The sequence below is a fragment of the Cynocephalus volans genome, chromosome 2 (assembly GCF_027409185.1).
Source record: "Cynocephalus volans isolate mCynVol1 chromosome 2, mCynVol1.pri, whole genome shotgun sequence".
NCBI classification, from domain to species: Eukaryota; Metazoa; Chordata; class Mammalia; order Dermoptera; family Cynocephalidae; genus Cynocephalus; species Cynocephalus volans.
This window is the reverse complement of record NC_084461.1, coordinates 68927488-68948724: the sequence shown is the minus strand read 5'-3', so window position 1 is coordinate 68948724 and position 21237 is coordinate 68927488. Positions and strand designations below refer to the sequence as shown.

Genomic DNA, 21237 nt, shown 5'->3' with positions numbered 1-21237 from the left:
AGGTATTTACTTTTAGACTCAGTTTTTTTTATTGAACATGATTGTACATATTTGTGGGGTACAGAGTTGCATATCAATACCTGTGTGCAATATGTGATGCTCAAATCAGGATAATCAGTATATTCAATATTATACAATATAATAGTTTTTCGTAGCCCTTTACCAATTCCTCCCTTTCCCCCTCTTTCACAGCTTTAGTACCTCAGTTCTGTTCTCTTAAAAATTCAACATATTATCATCATTGTTCTTTATTTCTTCCTTCCTTTCCTTTCCTTTCTTTCCTTTCTTTTCCTTTCCTTTCCTTTCTTTCTTTCCTTCTTTCATTTCCATTCCTTTGGGTATATACCCACTAATGGGATTGCTGGGTCATATGGCAGTTCTATCTGTAGTTGTTTGAGGAACCTCCATACTGTTTTCCATAACGGCTGCACCATTTTGCAGTCCCACCAACAGTGTAGAAGTGTTCCCCTTTCTCTGCATCTTTGCCAGCATTTGTTATTCTCTGTCTTTTTGATAATAGCCAGTCTATCTGGGGTGAGATGACATCTCATTGTGGTTTTTATTTGCATTTCCATGATGCTGAGTGATGTTGAGCATTTTTCATGTGCCTGTTGGCCTTTTGTATATCTTCCTTTGAGAAATATCTGTTCAGCTCCTTTGCCCATTGTCAAAAAGCCTTTTGAAAAACTGAGTAAAAGCAAGACCTTAGCTGAGATAGAACTTGGTTACTACTGATAAGGACATTTCTATATTTTTAATCTAGTAAGCTTTAAATCTAAATTTCTGAATTTTTTGCATTTTTGGTTAGAATTATAGTTAGAATTTATAGCTACAATAAAGTTTAAATTAATCCAGGCATTTCTTTTTGAAGCAATTATATGACCTTATGTTTTAGATTGTAATTTTCTTCACATACTCTTGCTTAACTGGAGCCAGTCAAATGGCAGATATTGAGGAAACAGGACACAGAGACTCCATTATGAGAAGACTATTCTTAGCTTTTTCTCCTAAACTGATATACGTTAAATAATTATTGTACTGTGCCCAATTTTAGGCAATAAGAAGCTACAAATCATAGATTCTCCCAGCAAAAACATTTTCTTCTGTCTTCTATGAGGAAAAGTCATCATTTTGTTCTCTCTTCTGTTTTTAAAAGGTTGAAATTTCAGCTTAGTAGAGTTAATTCTTGTTCTTTTTGGGTCTTTCCTCTTAGATCTCCAGGTTTCTGTTCACATGATACAATCTCCACAAAATTGTAAGGTATAAAGTAACAGATTTTTAGAGCTAAAAAGTGACTTTTTTGGATCATCTAGTCATATACCTTAATTTTACATTTAACCCAGATGTCAGTTCAAGCTTTCTATCCATGCTGTGACCTCTTTAGTATTGCTACATATCCTCAGGGATTATATGCTCATGGTTATTTCCAGCTTTGAATGTTTGACCATTGGGGGCTCTTGATCTCACTTAAGCATACCTTGGCCAGTATTCCTTTTCTCTCTGTTCCTTATAGACCCTGACAATAAAAGCTTGAATTGTAATCAATTGGTGCCTATCGGGCAGACCATTAATATATCGACTAGAACCAGAGTTATGGGCTGTATATTTGACCTATAAAATCTGTCCTTTTACTTAGCCATCTCTTGGATTATTTGGTGCTAGGTAGAAACACAGAATATTTTATATTTGGTTTATATTTTTCCTTCATTTTAGATCTGAGATATTCAGTGGTCTTAAGACCTTTATAATGAACGTAATTATATTGAAGATTATGTTTAATCATTTTGAGACTTAAAAAACAGGGCACTTGGCTAATAGTAGAACCAGAAGCTGATCACTATGAAATCAGCAATTGGTGTTAACATATGGTATCATCGTATGTCCTTGCCTTCTATTAGCAAAGAATTTTTTTTTTCTCAACTATACTTGGGATTTCTTTTTTAGGAAGATTGCCGTTAAAAATGTTTTCCCTTACAAGTGCCTTGACATTAAGCAGATATATACTTAATGCAGTGTTCTAGGCTTGAGACTGTACTAGGACTGATAATAAGATATCTCTCTTCCATACAGAAGTAATCCACTAGGGTTACATAATAATTCTAGCACAAGGAAGGTAAAAGCAGTAAAACATGGGGATATGAACATACAGGGTTGGGAGACTAGACACAGTGATGCTCTTTTCCCAATCAAAGATTAAGCAAACTGGGAATTAACATAGGAAACCAGTATGTATTTTGATTTTGTGTTGGATACCTTTTGGTTGAGTTGTCAGCTTATTTATTTTTCTTGCCTACAGGGCTTGCTTAGTAGGTACTCTACTGTTTTCCATTTTTCTCCACTGTTTAGGGTGTATCACTGTGACTCTGTTTCTTATGCCCAATAGTCCAACCCATTTTTTTCTCAAACAGGTAAATCCCATTTAATTGCTATACAGTTAGATTGATTTCTCTGAAGTTTCTTTTAAATAGTAGCAAATCATTTCTGTAGTTCTGCTTTAATGTCTTATATTTTAGAGACCATAATTTAGTAGAAATACTGGAGTTTTTATTCTACTGAAAAGCCTCTTTCCCTAACTTCATACTATCCTCCTTCTCCAAAATTCAAGTTTTCAAAGTAGAAATGAAGTGGTAATTTTTATTTGTTTTACAGGATCTTTCTTCAAGGCCCATTGAGGTGTAGTATGCTTTCTTAAGACATGAAATATTATTTACAGAACATTAACTCCTTAACTGAAAGGATAAAGGGCAAATAAACTGAACACTGAATTGTTAAGAGTCACTGCCAAGTTTAGAATAATGAGAAATTAGGATAAAACTTCCCTTAAATTTAAAAATAATAATTGCTTGCAGCTTTTTGTGAGTCCATCTATGGTGCAAAAGAGATGTATTTGTAAAGCATATTAGGTACGAATTTAATGACCATATGTTTTAATTAATTTGAAAACTATTGCTGGCAGTTGGTCTGGACAGGAACTGGCAAAACTATTCATCCACCAGGGAGTATCTATGGGCTGTATGACAGCTTTTGTTCTCTGTTGTGAAAGCTTTTATCTGATTACATAATGTCTGTGTGTGCTGAGGTGCCAAGTGCTGTTTTCACTGTTAGCCATTTAAAATTATACAGTAGGAACCATAGCTTTCATAACCGTAATATTTCTCTTCTTTCTGTAGTGGATGAAGACAGATGCAGCTAAAATTAAAATTAAAAACATAGTGAAGTAATCCATCTTTAAATAATCTTGAATGAGATCTATACATTTTAATATGATGTGATCTGCAACTTTTCTTTTGTTTATCATCTTCTTACGCCCATAACACTCAGAACTGCCATTCTGCTCCTTTTTCTCTTTTGCCCTCAAAACTCATTTTATCATCTTTATTGGGATGACTCCCCACTCCCTCTCAAGCTTTAGCCTTGCCTCTCCAGTTGGTCCATTGGACACTTGTACTTGGATATCATTCTGCCACTTTAAATTCAATGCTTCAAAAATAACTAAAATCACCCTGCCCTGACCAAACTTTAACAAACAAAAAGCTTTATAAGAAAACAGTAAGAAACTTGTTTTCTTCTTTTGGCTTTCATAATCCTATTCCTGATATGACTTGTCTTCTATTCTTCCATGACTTGAAACTTTGATGTTTGATTCCTCACTCTCTTTCTCTGCCAGCCTCCTCCAAATTATCTTTTACCTCTTGCCACCTTCCCTACTGCCATACTAATATTCCATAAATATTACTTTTGTCAAGGAATTCCTCTACTCAGAAATGCTTGATGGTTTCTTAGTACTTTCAGGAAGAAATCCAGATTTCTTTATTTGGCATTCAGTTTCATGATTATCTGCTTCTATTCTGTGTATACATTGTTAAGTTCCTATTTGCATCTACTTCAACCAAACTTGCCTACATATTGTCTTGTAAATATACATTAACATTATGCTCAAACCCATTCCTTTTCGACCAGTCCACCCTTTCTCAGTAGCATAGCTCTGGAAATGCTTCCCTGGGGTTTTCTAATGGTCAAACCCTCTTTCCACCTGTCAAGCTTAATCCATCCTTTGAGATCCTACCCTAGATACCATTTTCTTCCTAAAGCCTTTCTTGATCCCTTCAGTGGATGTACCTCTATGTAGGGCTTACCTTTTACCTCTTCAAATATAGCAATGGTTATGAACAAAAATAAATTTTAATTATTTGTATAATTTATTACCACTAAGTAGTTTGTAAGTTTCCAGAGGACAATGATGATGTTTCTGTATTTTTCTCACAGTGTCTAGCACAATGCTTATATATTTTATATAAGCATTTAATAAATGTGGAGTGATTGATTATTTTGCTGTACTTATTTTGAATGGAAGACAGTGTAGTATAATCACCAAGAGCAGACAATTTCTTTGGAGTCAGGTAGATGGATAGATCTGCCATTTATATGCTATATTAGTCTGTTTCTGTTGCTTATAACAAAATACACAGAAATGGGTGATTTATAAAGAAAACAAAATTTATTGCTTACAGTTTCTTTGTTTTATTATTATTAGCATATTCATTATTACAAATCATGATTTTTCTTTATGCCCTTTACCTGACCTATCCCTTCCCAAACCCCCTCCCTCCTCCTCCCCATCTCTAGTAACCTTAAGTTTGTTCTCTCCTTCTGAAAATTCAGTGAATTGCTGTGGACTTTTCTCTCTCTTACCTTCTCTCTCTCCTTCCTCCCTTCCTTCCTTGCTTCCTTCCTTTCCTTCCTTCTTTCTTAGAACCCAGTTATAAGTGAGAATATGCAGTATTTCTCTTTCCTATCCTGCTTATTTCATTTAATATAATTTTCTTCAGATTCATCCCTGTTGCTGCAAATGGCAGAATTTTCATTCTTTTTTATGCTGAGTAGTATTCCATTGTGTATATATACCACATTTTCCTTATCCAATCATCTGTTGAAGGACATTTAGATTGATTCCATATTTTGGCTATTGTATATAGAGCTGTGGTGAACGTGGGAGTGCAGGTATCCCTTTGACATAATGATTTCCATTCCTTTGGATATATGAACTACCATATGCTTACAGTTTTTGAGGCTGGGAAGTCCAAAGTCCATCTGGTGGTGGTGACAGTGATCCAGAGATCTCACATTGCAAGATGGTGGAAGCAGAGAGAGAGACTCTCCTCTGTCTCCTTTTAAAGCCCTCAGAACCACACCCGTGACTACCATTTTTAATCCATTCACCACGGCATGATTTTATAACCTAATCCCTTGCTCAAGGCTCCACCTTACAATTACCTTAATAGGATTTCCCACCCTCTTAATGGTCACAGTGGTGGCTATGTTTCTAATACATAAAACTTGGGGGATGCAATTCAAGCTTCAGGGAGTTTTGTGTGGGACATAATTCAATCCACTACATATGCCATGTGACCATGTAACATAAGCAATATGTAATGAACCTCTTTGGTCAGGTTAATTTCCTGATCTTTAAAATAAAAAGTGAACTTCTATTCAAGTATAACATATATACACACAAGTGCATAAACATGTATAAATATGTTTTACTTATTCAGACTGTCTCTTATTTACTTTGTGCTGATACATTGATTTTTTTTTAAAAGATTGTTTATATGTTTTAGGATCTGGGGCAGATTTATTATACCAAAGTTGATTGGTCGGCCTCATTTCCTTTAAGATACCTGCTGAGGAGAGTATGCTAGGAGAGAGAGGCAATTTCAGAGAAGGTAGTCATTGCTTTGGGGTCTATTCCCTACCAAGAAGTAGTGGGAAGAAGTTCATCCCAGGCCACTGTGTAATATATTTCTTGACTGCACCTTTGTGTTTCCTTCCTCCTGGCTAGACTGAGTAAGCGAGTCATGCCTGGAAAAGTAGAAGTTGGTTGTTGGTAATGTAAATTAATTTTTACCTGACCCATTGTAGGGTCTGTTCCTAGTTATCAGCACCTTTAATGACCAGAGTTCTTTTTTTTTTTTTTTTTTTTTTTTGACATAGGAATCTTTAGACCAGTTATGTAGCTGATTCTGTAAATAGACTCCATTGTCATTTTGTATTACCTCTTTTGGTATGTTAAAATTTTTTCTCAATTTCTCAAAACTGAAGTGGTATCCAAACCAAGTTGCAATGGCTTGAAGGTATTATCATTTTGGTTTTTTGATACAAAAGTCCTTGATGACTTGATAGCTAGTTTTACAGAATGGATAGCTGTTCTTGAGCATGTATAAAAGGGAGTTTTTTTAAAAGGGGAGTTGTATTTTATATCTGTCTACTTCCAGTTAGGTTCCTTGGACATGTTTTCAGATGACCTAGAAGTTAATTTTTAAATATATTTATCCAGTTGTGAATCAGTGGGTCTGTGAATATTCGTATAATGGCAGATTTTACTTAAAACCAGATTTTTATCTGCATTGTAAAAAGTACCAGTGATACTTTAAAGTAAGCTGTAGTATCATCACATATTTACTTCATTTTGTGAAATAAAGTATCTTTTTGGTTTAATTGGGGCTTACATAACATACTTACGGTTAAAGTATTGTTACTAAGTTTGTTCTTAAGTAATAAATTCCAGATTTTAGGAATTATATAATATGTAACTATGTAAATGAGTGTTAGCTTGGAAGAACAGTGAAAAGCATCGATCTTTTTTATTTTGGTCTTTTATGGCAAATATATTATTAACAGATTGGAAAGAGCCTTCTAACTTTGCCTATTATAAAAGTAATATATTTAACTTTGAGAGAAAGTATGCTATCTAATGTTATATTTTAGAAGAATAGTATAAGATGATTAATAGTGTATCAAGCAAATATACTTAAGGTAAAATAAGGATAAAGTAAAATACTTTTTAATATTTAATATACCATTTAGGCTCTTGAATTTTAGTTTATGTACTTCAAAAAGAAAAAAATGTTTACAGAGAAAGATAGAATGTGATTAAGGGAATAGAGGATTTCATTAGTATTTTCCTGTCCTACAAAATAGTGAGCACTGTGTCTGAACAGCTACCAAAGATCAGAAATCCAGAAAAAAATAACGATGAAATCTATAGTAAGTCAATGCTTGCTTTTTTTCTCATTTTTGCCATCAGTCTGCTTTTTGTGGTTTACCTTGGCTTGTGTAAATTACTTTTGTAAATGTATAATTTAATTTTGTAATTTACTTTTTATTGTCTTTCTCTTTTTCTCTTTTATTTTCTTCTCTTTTCCTTTTTTGCTTTTCCCTTTACTTATTTTTCTTTCATTTTTATTGCTTTCTGTTCCTTTTTAATACTTTTTAAAAATTTTTGTTCCCTTGTTCTCAGTGAATGGTATATATTTTTTAAAATCCAGAACAAATTTTAACTCAATCATAAAGGAACTCTTTATAAGTAAAACTTTTTTCTAATTAACATAATAGGTCAATGTGGTTTCTGGAATGCCACTCTGTCCTTTTTAAACCCCAAAGTTGTCGGGATTTTGACAAGAGAGAAAAATGAGAAAAGAGTATTTCATAGAATTGCTGTCAGCAGGGGACTCTAATGGCTCTGTAATTCACCAAGCATCTTCTGATTCTAATTTGGAAATAGTCAGTAATGTGATGTCTTTGACTTGTTATTTAATCTATACATATGTAATTGCTGATTGAAGGAAAATTTGAGTCTGAATGAGTAATTATAGAATTATAATGTGCTTTTATGATATTTCTGAAAAGTTTGTGAGTGTGCTCTTGGTTCTGTCTATCCAGGTTTAAATCCCAGCTGAACCATCTACAGGCTGTCTGATCTTGGGCAAGTCATTTAATTCCTCTAAAGTTTTTTTTCCCTCTGTACAATGAGGGTAATAATATGTGTCTAATAGAGGTGTGAGTAGGATTAAATATGGTGATTCATGTAACATGCTTAGCAAAATCTGGTATATAGTAAGCACTTAATTATGTCAGGTGCTACTTCTGCTATTGCTATTATAACTAATAAGACCTCTACTATTTTCAATAAGTTTTATATTGCACTTTAAAAGTTAATCACAACATGAGCAAAAAAGGTAGAAATAGGTGTAATAATTTATGTGATATAGGATGTATTAGTTCATTTTTGTTGCTTATGACAGAATACCTGAAACTGGGTACTTTATGAAAAAATAAAATTTATTTCTTACAATTTTGGAGGCTGGGAAGTTCAAAGTCTTGGAACACATCTGATGAGGGCCTTCTTGTTGATGGTAAGTCTCTACAGCAACACAGTGTCACATGGTGAGAATGAGCTGAGCAAAAGTGAGTTAACCTACTCACTTGCTCTCCTTATATAGCCATCAGAACAACACCTATTACCCCATGATTGGATCAGTCCATTCACTAGGGCAAAGTCCTCACAATCTAATCACCTCTTAAAGGCTCCACCTTTCAAATAATTGGATTTTCTACTCTCTTAACACTGTTACAATGAAGATTAAGTTTCCAGTGCAGGAGCTTTGGGGGGATAAAATTGACCTATAGCATAGGGTTACTATAAATTTTTTTTGGCTTAACAAGTTACGTGGAAATTGCAATTTTTATATGGGAAAATCTTAACGAGTTTTATTGATTTTCAAGACAAATGATTTCACTTTCCTTCTAATTTTGTTCTTCTGCTTTCCTTATTCTATTTGCAATTTACTATATCCTACATTCATTCTTAGTTGGCATTTTACTTTACTATGGAACACCATTTCCTTTTAATTTATCCAGAAAAGTGTTGCTTCCTAAATTTATATCTTTCTGCTCTGGCTTTATATGAAATAACAGGAGACATAGGGAATGCATAGTATTTTGAAAAGACCTAGAAATTGTTCTTCCCCTTTCCATTTCCCTCACCAGGTGCTTATAAGTTTATACTGTTTGATATATCTCCATAGCAAGTTAGTCTTTCAGAAGGGAAGATTTGCATTCATTATTTACCTTGATTGATAGTGGTTAATATATTTTGGAAAATGGATTATACAGAGCTGATTGTAATAAAAATTTTTTTGAACAATAAGAAGGCAAAGTAAAAGTACTACCATTAAGCTTTTTTACCACATAAAGTCATAATATGTTGCTATAAAAAAATGCTTTGCACATTAATTGTATAAGGCTCATATAACCTATGCATGTAAACACATAAAAATACATGTAGTGCAATATTATATGGTGTATCATAAATGTGATCTAAAACTAACATGCCATCTATAACATACACAAAACATTTAATGAATAACTTTGCTTACTCCCACAAAACTTAATTAAAGGAGGTTTTGCTTGTTTCTCTGTTTTTGTAATGATGTGGATTCCCTTGTTCTCTTAAAAACCACAAAAATTTTCACTATAAAATTCCCTCAAATAGTTTCCTGAATGCAATCATTTCATTGACTAGACTGCTGTACTTTGTAAAAGCTCCCTGAACTTCTTCACTACCCTTTGGTTTGGCACTTGATGATGGACTGTCTGAAAGGCATAGTATTCATTTAATTTATCTAGAGTTAAGGATAAAATTACACAATAAAGCTTTACTATTGAAAAATAGGTTTTTAAAAATTAAAGTAGGCTTTAGACAATATTTGGTAAAAGAGTTTCTTTTATTTGGTTAAGAGCACAGACTCTGGAGCTAAGTTTTAATCCTAGCCTCTCTACTTACTATCTGTGTGATCTTGTTACTTAACCTCTCTGTGCTTCTGTTTTGTTGTTTTGTGTGTGTGGTGTTTTTTGTTTGTTTTTGTTTGTTTTTGTCATTTCTTGTTCAAGAATAATTATCAGTTTCTGCTATTCTCAAAAACTTACAAATTCTAATGCATTATTTTTTTCTGGACTAATATTTCAAGTGAAATATTCAAGGTTAACCTGCTAAAATATACACAAGTACAGTATACAGCAACTTACATATAGCACTTGCTATATCCTAGGCAGTATTCCAAGTGTCTTGTATACATTAACTCATTAAATTCTTACAACCAGTAAATGAAATAAATACCATTATTGTCCTTATTTTATCATTGTAGAAAATGAAGCGCAGAGAGGTTAAGTAACAAGAAGTCTGACAGGGGAAGAAGAAGGAGTCAGAGACCATGCAGCTTGACACTGACGAGTCTGAATGTTACTATGAACTAAACTATTCATAAGCTAGCTATGTAATCTGAAACTGGGCATATGATAACATCTCTGCACCTTAGTTTCCTCCTTTACATAGGGAGAATTGAACTGAAGCACCTCTATCATCTTAGGACTAATAGTAAGTTATGTGGTAAGTGCATTGAATTAACAAAGATGTGAAGGAATAGAGTTCCTGCACAAATGCCCCTTTTACTTGATTTCTCTCCAATCGCTTCTACAGAACAGTGTCCCAAAGTCCAGCAAGTGTATTTTGCCTCAAAGTCTACATTGTCCGGTGTTATACCAGCTTTTTTTTGGCTAGTATCTGCCCAATGTATATCTTTCTGTCCTTTTACTTTCAAATTTTCTACAGCCGTATATTTAAGGCTTATTTGTTATTTTTGGCATTTTTGAAATCTAGTCTGATAATCTTTTGTTTTTAATCAGAGTATTTATTTACATTTAATATAATTACTGATATATTTGTGTTTGAATATACTGTTTTGCTATTTTCTATTTGTTCTGCCCATTTTATGTTACTTGTTTCTTCCTTTTCTTGTCTTACTTTAGTTTGATTATTTTTTTCTTATGCTATCCCTTCTCTTACCTCGCACCATTAGCTTGTTGTATTTTTATTGTTCTTTTCATGGTTACCCAAGAGGTTACACCACCTATCCTTAATTTACTAAAGTATGATATAACGTAGTACTATTATCACTTCCATCGCTATGAAATAACCTTCCACTTTAATGCATTTAAAATAATACTTTTGAAAAGAAGAATCTTTTGATAATAATAGCTTCCAATACATTTGTTTACATATATCTGGGGATGATGAACAAAAGAGTTTCTTTGGCTATTCAGATAGGGCCACCAGTTACATGTACGTCAACTAGATGTTTATGAAGTATAAGACTATACTTTTTTTTTTTAAAGACTCCTTTTTTTAAACTTTAATAATTAAAAGATTGATTTTTTGTGGCACCATGGATTTGTGGGGAAATGGGGGAAAAAAGCTATCACTATGGCCATTATTCTTCATTCCCCTATGAACTGAAATATTTCTTAGATCAGATGGACATAGGTTGGGGCTGTCGAGTCATAGAGATGACAGGGATGATGGCCATGTGTATGTTGCATTCTTATCCTGAAATACCTGTTATGTGGCACAGTCTGTGGAGATGGCATTGTCTTGTTAGGATGTTGTTTTAGAGGTGCTAGAGATGAGGCAAATTAAGAGGAAAAGTGCTGAAATTAAATTCCCTGTTTATGGCTATACTCTTGGACAAATGACTTTACCTTTGTAAAAGGAAGGTTTTCCTATATACCTCTTGTATTAGTCCATTTTGTGTTACTTATAACAAAATACACGGAACTGGGTAAGTAGAAAGAAAAATAAAATTTATTGCTTACAGTTTCTAAGGCTGGGAAGTCAAAAGTCGATCTGGTGGTGGTGACAGTGACCCAGGGGTCTCACATTGCAAGATGGTGGAAGCAGAGAGAGAGAGAGAGAGACAGAGACAGAGACAGACAGACAGACAGACTCGCCTCTTCTTTTAAAGCTCTCAGAACCATGCCCATGACCACCATTTTTAATCCATTCTCTACTGCATGGTCCTACAATCCAATCACCTCTTCAAGGCTCCACCTTTCAATTACCGTAATAGGATTCCCCACCCTCTTAACAGACACAGTAGGGGCTAAGATTCTTTTTTTTTTTTTTTTTTTTGTCGTTTTTTCGTGACCGGCACTCAGCCAGTGAGTGCACTGGTCAGTCCTATATAGGATCCGAACCCGCGGCGGGAGCGTTGCTGCGCTCCCAGCGCAGCACTCTACCAAGTGCGCCACGGGCTCGGCCCCAAGGGGCTAAGATTCTAATACATAAACTTGAGGGACACAATTCAACCTTCAGTGAGTTTTGGGGCACATAATTCAATCCACTACACCTCTTATATGATCTGTATGATCCTCTGGTTTACCTAAAGCCTTTGCTATATTAACACCAATAAACCATTCCTTTACTTCTAACATTTATTTACAGATTTGTAAGTCTAATCTAAATAAGCTACCTTCTTAATGACCATTTAAATCTTCGCTCTGAATTTGTCCATGGAGTTTTAATGTTTATTGACATGTCTTCTTGTGCTGTAGTCCTTAATTGGGAAGTACATCTTATAAGAGAATTATAGTCTCCAAGTAGGATAATTCCTGTGGTTTAAAAATTGCCACAAAGGAATTCACTGGCATTAGAAACCAAAACAGATTTATTTCTCAATCCTTGTCCCAGAGGCTCTAAAATGCTGCTGTAAACACAGAACATTCCTATAGTTACCCAGATTTATTTTCAGGTTAATTGGTTATTTAGAATTTTCTTGAAAACCATTAATTCATATACTCAGAAAGTACATGTAGACTGGGCCATCAAAATGATGTAAAAAGTAGAATGTCCTTTTCATTAAATGTCTGGTAGGGTACTATACCTAGAGACTTGTGGTTAGTTTTCCCAAATTGATGATTTGCTATTTTTTGGAACTTTTAAAATTAAAAACAATTAATATATATATATTTTATTATGCAACTAGTCAATTTCATTGAAATAGAAGAGTTAGAAAGCATGGAAAAGTATAAAAGTTTATTTTGAATTAGATGGTTTACCCTGATTATTTAAAGACTAAGTTCACATTTTTTCCTAAGGCACTTTTTATTTGTAATATCACTAAAATTTAAGTTCCTTTTAAGTTCCTGTTAGAACTCTAATAAGAAAAGGCAGCCAGAAAAATAGGAAATATTTCGTCTTCAGGACTTTCTGCAAGATATTATTATTGAATACTTTATTTTATTTACTATTAGAATTTTTATTCTAATAACTAAAAAAGAAACTTTAGTGTACCTATTTGAATTTATGTATTTTAATTCTTTAAAAATGTATAATCCACTTTGGCCTGTTACATAAATAAAACCAATTATATATTTAAGTAAAAAATTAAGTGTTTATATCTAGGGACCTGACTAGGCAGCAGCTCTTTAAGTAAAATGTAACTAGGAGTTTTAGGTAACTTATAAGTTGAATATATTACAATACCGCAGTATTGTAGGAAGGATTAGTTCCACACTAATTTGGTTTTGTTTTGATTTTTTCTTGGACATGACCTTTTTGGAATAATTGGACAACTATTAGGCAGACAAAAATAGTGTCATATAAAAGCTAAGTAGAAATTGTATTTGTTCTGCAAAAGAGACTTCAAGATAAGTCCCTTAGCCTGAAGTATCCACTGACTAAAACTAATAATGAATTAAAGAAACTAAATTTATTTGCAATTGAGAAGAGGAGAGAAAACAGATGTGATAGTTGTTTTCAAAACTCCTTTAGAGCTATAAAGTAGAAGAGCAGTAATAGCAAAGGACAGAAGTTTCAGGTAGGCAAAATTTGGCTTACCACAAAGAACCACCTGTATGTGAGTCCATAGAAGTACTCAAATATAGATTGATGTTGTGTGATTGACTTCACTAGAGGGATGTGGGGCTGCAATGATCTAAGATTTATTGTGACTTTAAGATTCTGAGATCTTTCTCCGGTACTTATACATTGAGCTGCTTTAATGATGGGCAATGTAATATTATCCAAAAAATTTCTATAATATTTTATACTTTCTGTGGGTAACCCTGCAGGAATATGACTTAACTAATGAAGTAGGTTCAGTTCCAGGCTATTCTGCTTCCACAGCCAGATGCCCCTGTGGAGGGAATGATGTGCATGCCTGGAACAACCATCACAGCATCTCTGATTGTTTGGTGGTCAGTGTACTTAGAGCATCTCTCTAGACTGATTTCAGGTGTAATATAATCTTGTTTAGTATTTCTAATTGCTTGTCTTGTTGTTGGAATAATTGAAAAATTAAACATAAGTATTTTACCTCAGAGTTTGTTCCTCTGAATGAAGTAGAGTTTCTTTTAAATACCTCAAAGATTTAATTTTCAAGAATGCTGGCATTATTCATGTTACTAAACAACTAGAAAGGATTGATTAAGCCTTTTTGTTTAATTATAACATTTTTAACACCAATTGTAATATTAATATTAGAGGTACCTGCAGGGGCTTCTCTCCCTTCTATATATGTGTACAAAGGGGTATGTATGTGTATGTGGGTATATTATGTTTTAACTGTTGGCAAATATTTTACATTTTTTTTATACATTTTAAAAGTAAAATTGTAAAGTTAGGTACCTAGCTTCTGAAAAGAAAGTTACCCTGTCTTGTTTCTTAGTTAGACGAGTAGTATATCATTTAAATATAAGGGTTTATTATTAATTTATTGTCCATTCATGGGATGTCTTTTTTTAAAATCAAAGTTTTAAACATTTTAAGTCATTGTAGTTTTATCTTAAAGTAAGATTTGAAACTAGTCAGTCAAGGATGATATAATTGAAATTAATTCGGAAAACTCAGGCTTTAGGTTTTCCTGAACCACTTTACACTGCCATGATTATTGCCATAACAAGCTTTAATTTGGTGTCACTTTGAATTTAGGCTGTGATATCAAACTGTGCTAAAAGATATTCTCTGGTGACTAGAACTATTCAGCACAGCTGTTGCTGTACCTGTGAGAAGATTATAAAAAACTGCCAGCAAAAAGGAGTCTGATATGCTTTTAAATTATTACTGTATTAGTTGCTGCTTATATGTGTAGAGGTTGAGCCTAGTTGTGGATTTCCCTTTTGGTTTTTTTTTTTTTGCTTTTTTAAAAGCATATTCCTGATTTAATTCTGTATAACAAAGTAAATTTGGCATGATGATACCGTCAGTGAAGGCTCTCAGTATAGGAGAACAATTGGGTGTTTAAAGAAAATTACTAGTTCGATTCTGTATTTTATTTTGCTTTGTAATACCATGGAGGCATGGAGGATTTCTCCTAATATGTATGTATATATGTATATATATTTGATATACGTGGGTGCTTAAAAAATTCATGGAAAAATGGAATGAAAAAATAATGTGACAGAACTTTTTGAAGACCCCCTTATATATACATATATTGATATATATCATATATGCATATATACACATTGATATGTATACATACATATACTCCTGTGTAAATGATTCTTAAAATACTTACCTGAAAGTAGTAAACCCCTCCGCCCCCATTGCCAGTCTGCTTTGCTAAACTTTCATATGGAATAAGACTCAGAATGCAAATGAAGAGCAGATGTAAATTTGTAAGTGATAGAATTATTTTATATTTTGATTGTGGTAGTGGTTACACTATGTTTTTATCAGACTTCATAGAAATATATATATACCACAAAAGAGTGAATTTTATTGTATGTAATTTAAAAAGAAAAAGAAAATTTTAAAACACAGCCATCCTTTTTTTCTCACAAAATTCATTAGATATTATTAAAGATACTTGGTGCTCTTCCGTCCCTCTCTTTTGTTCTAAGACCCAAATTAGTAACATCTAAGTGGAATCCATACCCGCTCCTCGCTGATCCAGAAGGGTTTCAGAAGACTTTGATATTTGAGCCTTAAATTTAGCTTTCCTTTTTAGTCAGATTAAGAAGGAAGTTGAGTACATTGGCAGGAAACATCTCCTTTCTAAAATGTGAGATGCTATAAATTTAAGGCTTAGTTGCCCAAATTTATTTAATCATTTTACCAGGATTTTCAATAAAATGTGTATTTACTTTGTATCATCATATTAACATAACTCCCGATTTTCCTTGCCCCGCCAGACCCTGGCAACCACCATTCCACTCTTTGATTCAGTGAACTTGACTGTTTTAGCTACTTCACAGGGATAGAATCATGCAGTACTTAGTCTTTCTATATCCATTCATCTGTCCATGGACATTTAGGTTGTTTTCATATCTTGGTTGTTGTGAACAGTGCTGCAATATACATGGGAGTACTTATATCTCTTTGAGATCCTGATTTTAATTCTTTTGGATAAATACCTAGACGTAGTATTGCTAGATCATATAGTAGCTCTGTTTTTAATTTTTAGAGTAATCTTCATACTGTTTTCCATTATGGCTGCACTATTTTGCATTCCCACCAACAGTGTACAAGGGTTTCAATTTCTTCACATCCTCGCCAACACTTATCTTTTGTTTTTTGGTAATAGCTATACTGACAGGTATAAGATGATAGCTTATTATTGTTTTGATTTGCATTTCCCTGATGATTAGTGAATTTTCATATACTTGTTGACCAATTGTACGTCTTCTTTGGAGAAATATCAGTTCAAGTCCTTAGTCCAAGTTTTAATTAGGTTATTAGTTTTGGGGGATGTGTGTGTGTGTTTTGCTATTGAGTTGTAGGAGTTCCTTATATATTTTGGAGATTAACCTCTTATTAGATATATGGTTGCAAGTATTTTCTCCCATTCCATAGGTTGCCTTTTATCTCTTGATTATTTCCTATGCTGTGCTTTTTAATTTGATTTAGTCCCATTTGTTTATTTTTGCTTTTGTTGCCTTTGTTTTTGTTGATATATCCATCAAATTATTGCTAAATCAGTGTTGTTGAGCTTTCTCTCTGTTTTCTTCTAGAAGTTTTACAGCTTCAGGTCTTATGTTTAAGTCTTTAATTCATTTTGAGTTGATTTTTGTATATGGTATAAGATAAGGGTCAAATTTCATTCTTTAGCATCTGGATAACCAGTTTTCCCACCACTATTTGTAGAAGAGACTATTTTTTTATTTTCTTTTTTTTTTTTTTCCACTTAATAGTATATTCTGAAGTTCATTTTTTTTTTTAAATTTTATTTTATCGATATACATTGTGGCTGATTATTGCTCCCCATCACCAAAACCTCCCTCCCTTCTCCCTCCCCCCATCCCCCCCCAAAATGTCCTTTCTGTTTCCTTGTCGTATCAACTTCAAGTAATTGTGGTTGTTATATCTTTATCTTCTCCCCCCCCCCCGGTTTTGTGTGTGTGTGTGTGTGTGAATTTATATATTAATTTTTAGCTCCCACCAATAAGTGAGAACATGTGGTATTTCTCTTTCTGTGCCTGACTTGTTTCACTTAATATAATTCTCTCAAGGTCCATCCATGTTGTTGCAAATGGCAGTATTTCATTCGTTTTTATAGCTGAGTAGTATTCCATTGTGTAGATGTACCACATTTTCCGTATCCACTCATCTGATGATGGACATTTGGGCTGGTTCCAACTCTTGGCTATTGTAAAGAGTGCTGCGATGAACGTTGGGGAACAGGTATACCTTCGACTTGATGATTTCCATTCCTCTGGGTATATTCCCAACAGTGGGATAGCTGGGTCGTATGGCAGATCTATCTGCAATTGTTTGAGGAACCTCCATACCATTTTCCATAGAGGCTGCACCATTTTGCAGTCCCACCAACAATGTATGAGAGTTCCTTTTTCTCCGCAACCTCACCAGCATTTATCGTTCAGAGTCTTTTGGATTTTAGCCATCCTAACTGGGGTTAGATGGTATCTCAGTGTGGTTTTGATTTGCATTTCCCGGATGCTGAGTGATGTTGAGCATTTTTTCATATGTCTGTTGGCCATTTGTATATCTTCCTTAGAGAAATGCCTACTTAGCTCTTTTGCCCATTTTTTAATTGGGTTGCTTGTTTTCTTCTTGTAAAGTTGTTTGAGTTCCTTATATATTCTGGATATTAATCCTTTGTCAGATATATATTTTGCAAATATTTTCTCCCACTCTGTTGGTTGTCTTTTAACTCTGTTAATTGTTTCTTTTGCTGTGCAGAAGCTTTTTAGTTTGATATAATCCCATTTGTTTATTTTTCCTTTGGTTGCCCGTGCAAAGACATTTTTCTCAGATATGGAAAAAACTATCCAGTCATTTATATGGAACAATAAAAGACCGCGCATAGCCAAAGCAATGCTGAGCAAAAAAAATAAAGCTGGAGGCATAACACTACCTGACCTTAAGCTATACTACAAAGCTATAATAACCAAAACAGTATGGTACTGGCATAAAAACAGACACACTGACCAATGGAATAGAATAGAGAATCCAGAAATCAACCCACACACTTACTGCCATCTGATATTTGACAAAGGTACCAAGCCTATTCACTGGGGAAGGGACTGCCTCTTCAGCAAATGGTGCTGGGATAACTGGATATCCATATGCAGGAGAATGAAACTAGATCCATACCTCTCACCGTATACTAAAATCAACTCAAAATGGATTAAGGATTTAAATATACACCCTGAAACAATAAAACTTCTTAAAGAAAACATAGGAGACTTAAGGAAATAGGACTGGGCACAGACTTCATGGAGACTATTTTTTTCTTATTGTACTTTCTTGGCACCCTTGTTGGAAATCAGTTGACCCTATATGTGTGATTTATTTTGGGTGTTCTATTCTGTTCCATCGGCCTGTGTGTCTGTCTTTATGCCAGCACCATACTGTTATTTATAGTGTCCTTCAAAGAAATTCTTACTTCTGATGGAGTCCAATTTATCAACTATTTTTTCTTTTGATGATGTATATAAGGATGCCTTGTGTGAACCAAGGCCACAGATATTTTTTCCTGTGTTTCTCTAGAAAGCTTTTATAATTTGTTTTACATTTTGTTCTATGGTCTACTTTGATTTTATATATGGTCCAAGGTTTGGATAGGGTTTTTGTTTTGTTTTGTATTTTTGGCGTATGATTATCTAATTAATCTTTTCTCCTTTGAATTGTATTTTCATCTTCATCGAAAAATATTATATAGTGTGGATCCTCGAATCTGTCACATTGATCTGTTCTTTTTCCCCTACTATGTTGTATTGATTGCTGGGCTTTATAATAAGTCTTGAAATCAGGTGGTGTGAAACCTCCAACTCTGATGTTCTTTTTTGAATTGTTTTGGGTATTCTACTTATTTTCCATACTCTAGTTTTGATTTCTACAAAACAATCCTGTTGGGATATTAATTGTAATTGTGTTGAGTAGTCCTCCCCTTCATGAATACTGTATATCTCTCTGTTTACTTAAGTCTTTTAAAATTTCTTTTAATAGTGGTTTGTAGTTTTCAGAACACAGATGATATGCATATTTTGTTAATATGTACCGAAATATTTTAATGATTTTTGTGTTATAGTAAGTAGTACTTTTTAAATTTCATTATCCAATTGTTAATTGCCCATATATAGAAATATTGATTATCTACCTTATTAATCTCACTTTTTTAGTTCTATTAGCTTTTTTGTAATTTCTTTTGGAATTTTTATGTAGACAATGATATCTTTTAGGATTCAAAAAAAAAGTATACTGCTTTGGTTTATTCATGAGTTCCTTAGGACATGGATTTGTTGTACAAATCATATGTATGGTCCTTATGGTTTGTTTGGTTTGGTTTCTGCTTGGTTGTTTTTATCATTAATAATTTGGTATCAGGAACCAACTTAATCAATTATCTTATGTAAAATGCTCTACTCTTGCATAGTTATTATATATGTTTCCATGAAAAACAGCATATAGGAAGGGAATGTTTCTTATAGTGCTCTGTTAATGGGATTTGAAAGAATTTGTATCTATGGTAGGCAATTATGATAAATGATAAAAATGGAAAATACCTTTTTCTAGAATTATACTTTTTGTACTGTTTAGTCATTATTGTTATATAAGTTTAAAAATGCCTAAGTATTATAATCACGATCAAGGCTGCCTTCATATTTTATGTGACTTTTTAAAAGTTGGACATTGCTTTAGTAAGTCCTCAACAACTTAAAAACTAATGGCTAATTTGAGCAGATTATGATTAATGAGAGGCATTTACAGTATATAATTGCTGTCTCGATGCAGTTCTACTCTGCAGTGCTTTATTGATTTCCTTCCTTCTGCATTGCCACAACTCAAGATTTCTTCTTAGTAATACAGGGTAATTGAAAACAAAACATAGGTGATTCTAGCTTTTTTTTTTTGGCCCCAATCCCCAAATTTTCTTACATTTAGTATTTAGTAGAAGAGATTATTTACCTAATAGTTTTGCTTTCCTGTTTATGTCTTTTATAAACACTATTTTTGTGTGTGGGGGGATATATATAAGTGTACTGTATTATACACTTGAAATTTACTGAAAGAGTCGGTCTTAACTGTTCTCATGAAGTGTGATGGATGTTAATTAGCTTGGTAGTGGTAATCATTTCATAAAGTATATGTATGTTAAAACATCACGTGTATACCTTAAATATATACAATTTTTATTTGTCAATTATACCTCAATAAAGCTGGAAAAAATATTGTTACTCATTAGCATACTTAGTGAAACAGAACTTACTTATGAAACATAATTTCATAGTCAAATCTGTGTACCTTTATAAAATCTAGGAATATATAAGAATATTCTTTGGCTTTCCAGTGTTGCTTCTCTTTGGATGGAGTGTGAAGAGAGTAGAGTAAGGGACAGTAAGGGTGGAAGAATATGCACTGTGGTGGCTTTCTATTCATACTTATCTAGAATAATACTTCTGCTACTTACATTGCTGTAATACCTACTTTCCCTAGGTTCTTTCAAAGATTATTTTTCCTTTTTTCAGCAGGAAAACTTAAGCAGTGACTGCCTTTTTTCCCCCCTTCTTTGGCAGTGCAGAGTTTATAGCCACAGCTCTGTTTCTATCTAAATAGAGAGCAAGGCAGTTGAATAAAAAGGGTTTCTGATTGTTAATTTAGGGGCTCGATGTTCTAAGACCCTTCAACATACTCTCAAATTTTTGAGGGGGGTGGGATTGAATGTCTTTATTAAATAAATGAGAAAATGGCACACAATTCAGCAGCAATAATTTTGGAAGGAGTCAGGACAAGTTGTAGGGTCAGAATGTATATGTTCATTTTATGGTCTCAAGGTAGCTGAAGCACTGCCCAAGGCCCATTGATCAGTATTATGTATTGCAAATGCAGTAGGGCAAGACTGAAATACTAAGGATCAAACCTATGCCTTTTAGAAGACTGAATCAAAACCTTACAAATTCTCATAATAGTCAGCAAGATTGCATCTTAAGATTTGAAGTCTAACTTTCCTCAGGTAGAGTTTTCAACCCACAGTTAGAAGCAAAGTTGTAAAGTGAGTAGGCTTGAATGAATGCCCTTTTGAAAAAGGAAGAACTTAGCTATTTCTGAATGATTCAACATTTTCCCCTATTTTCATTTTCCATAATGTATTATTTCCTTTT

General features: G+C 33.5%; 1 protein-coding gene across 3 annotated transcripts in view; it reads left to right on the top strand.

Moving 5' to 3' along the window:
- The window catches only part of SSBP2 (single stranded DNA binding protein 2), a 317496-nt gene that overhangs the window by 157786 nt on the left and 138473 nt on the right, over positions 1 to 21237 (top strand). The window lies entirely within an intron of this gene.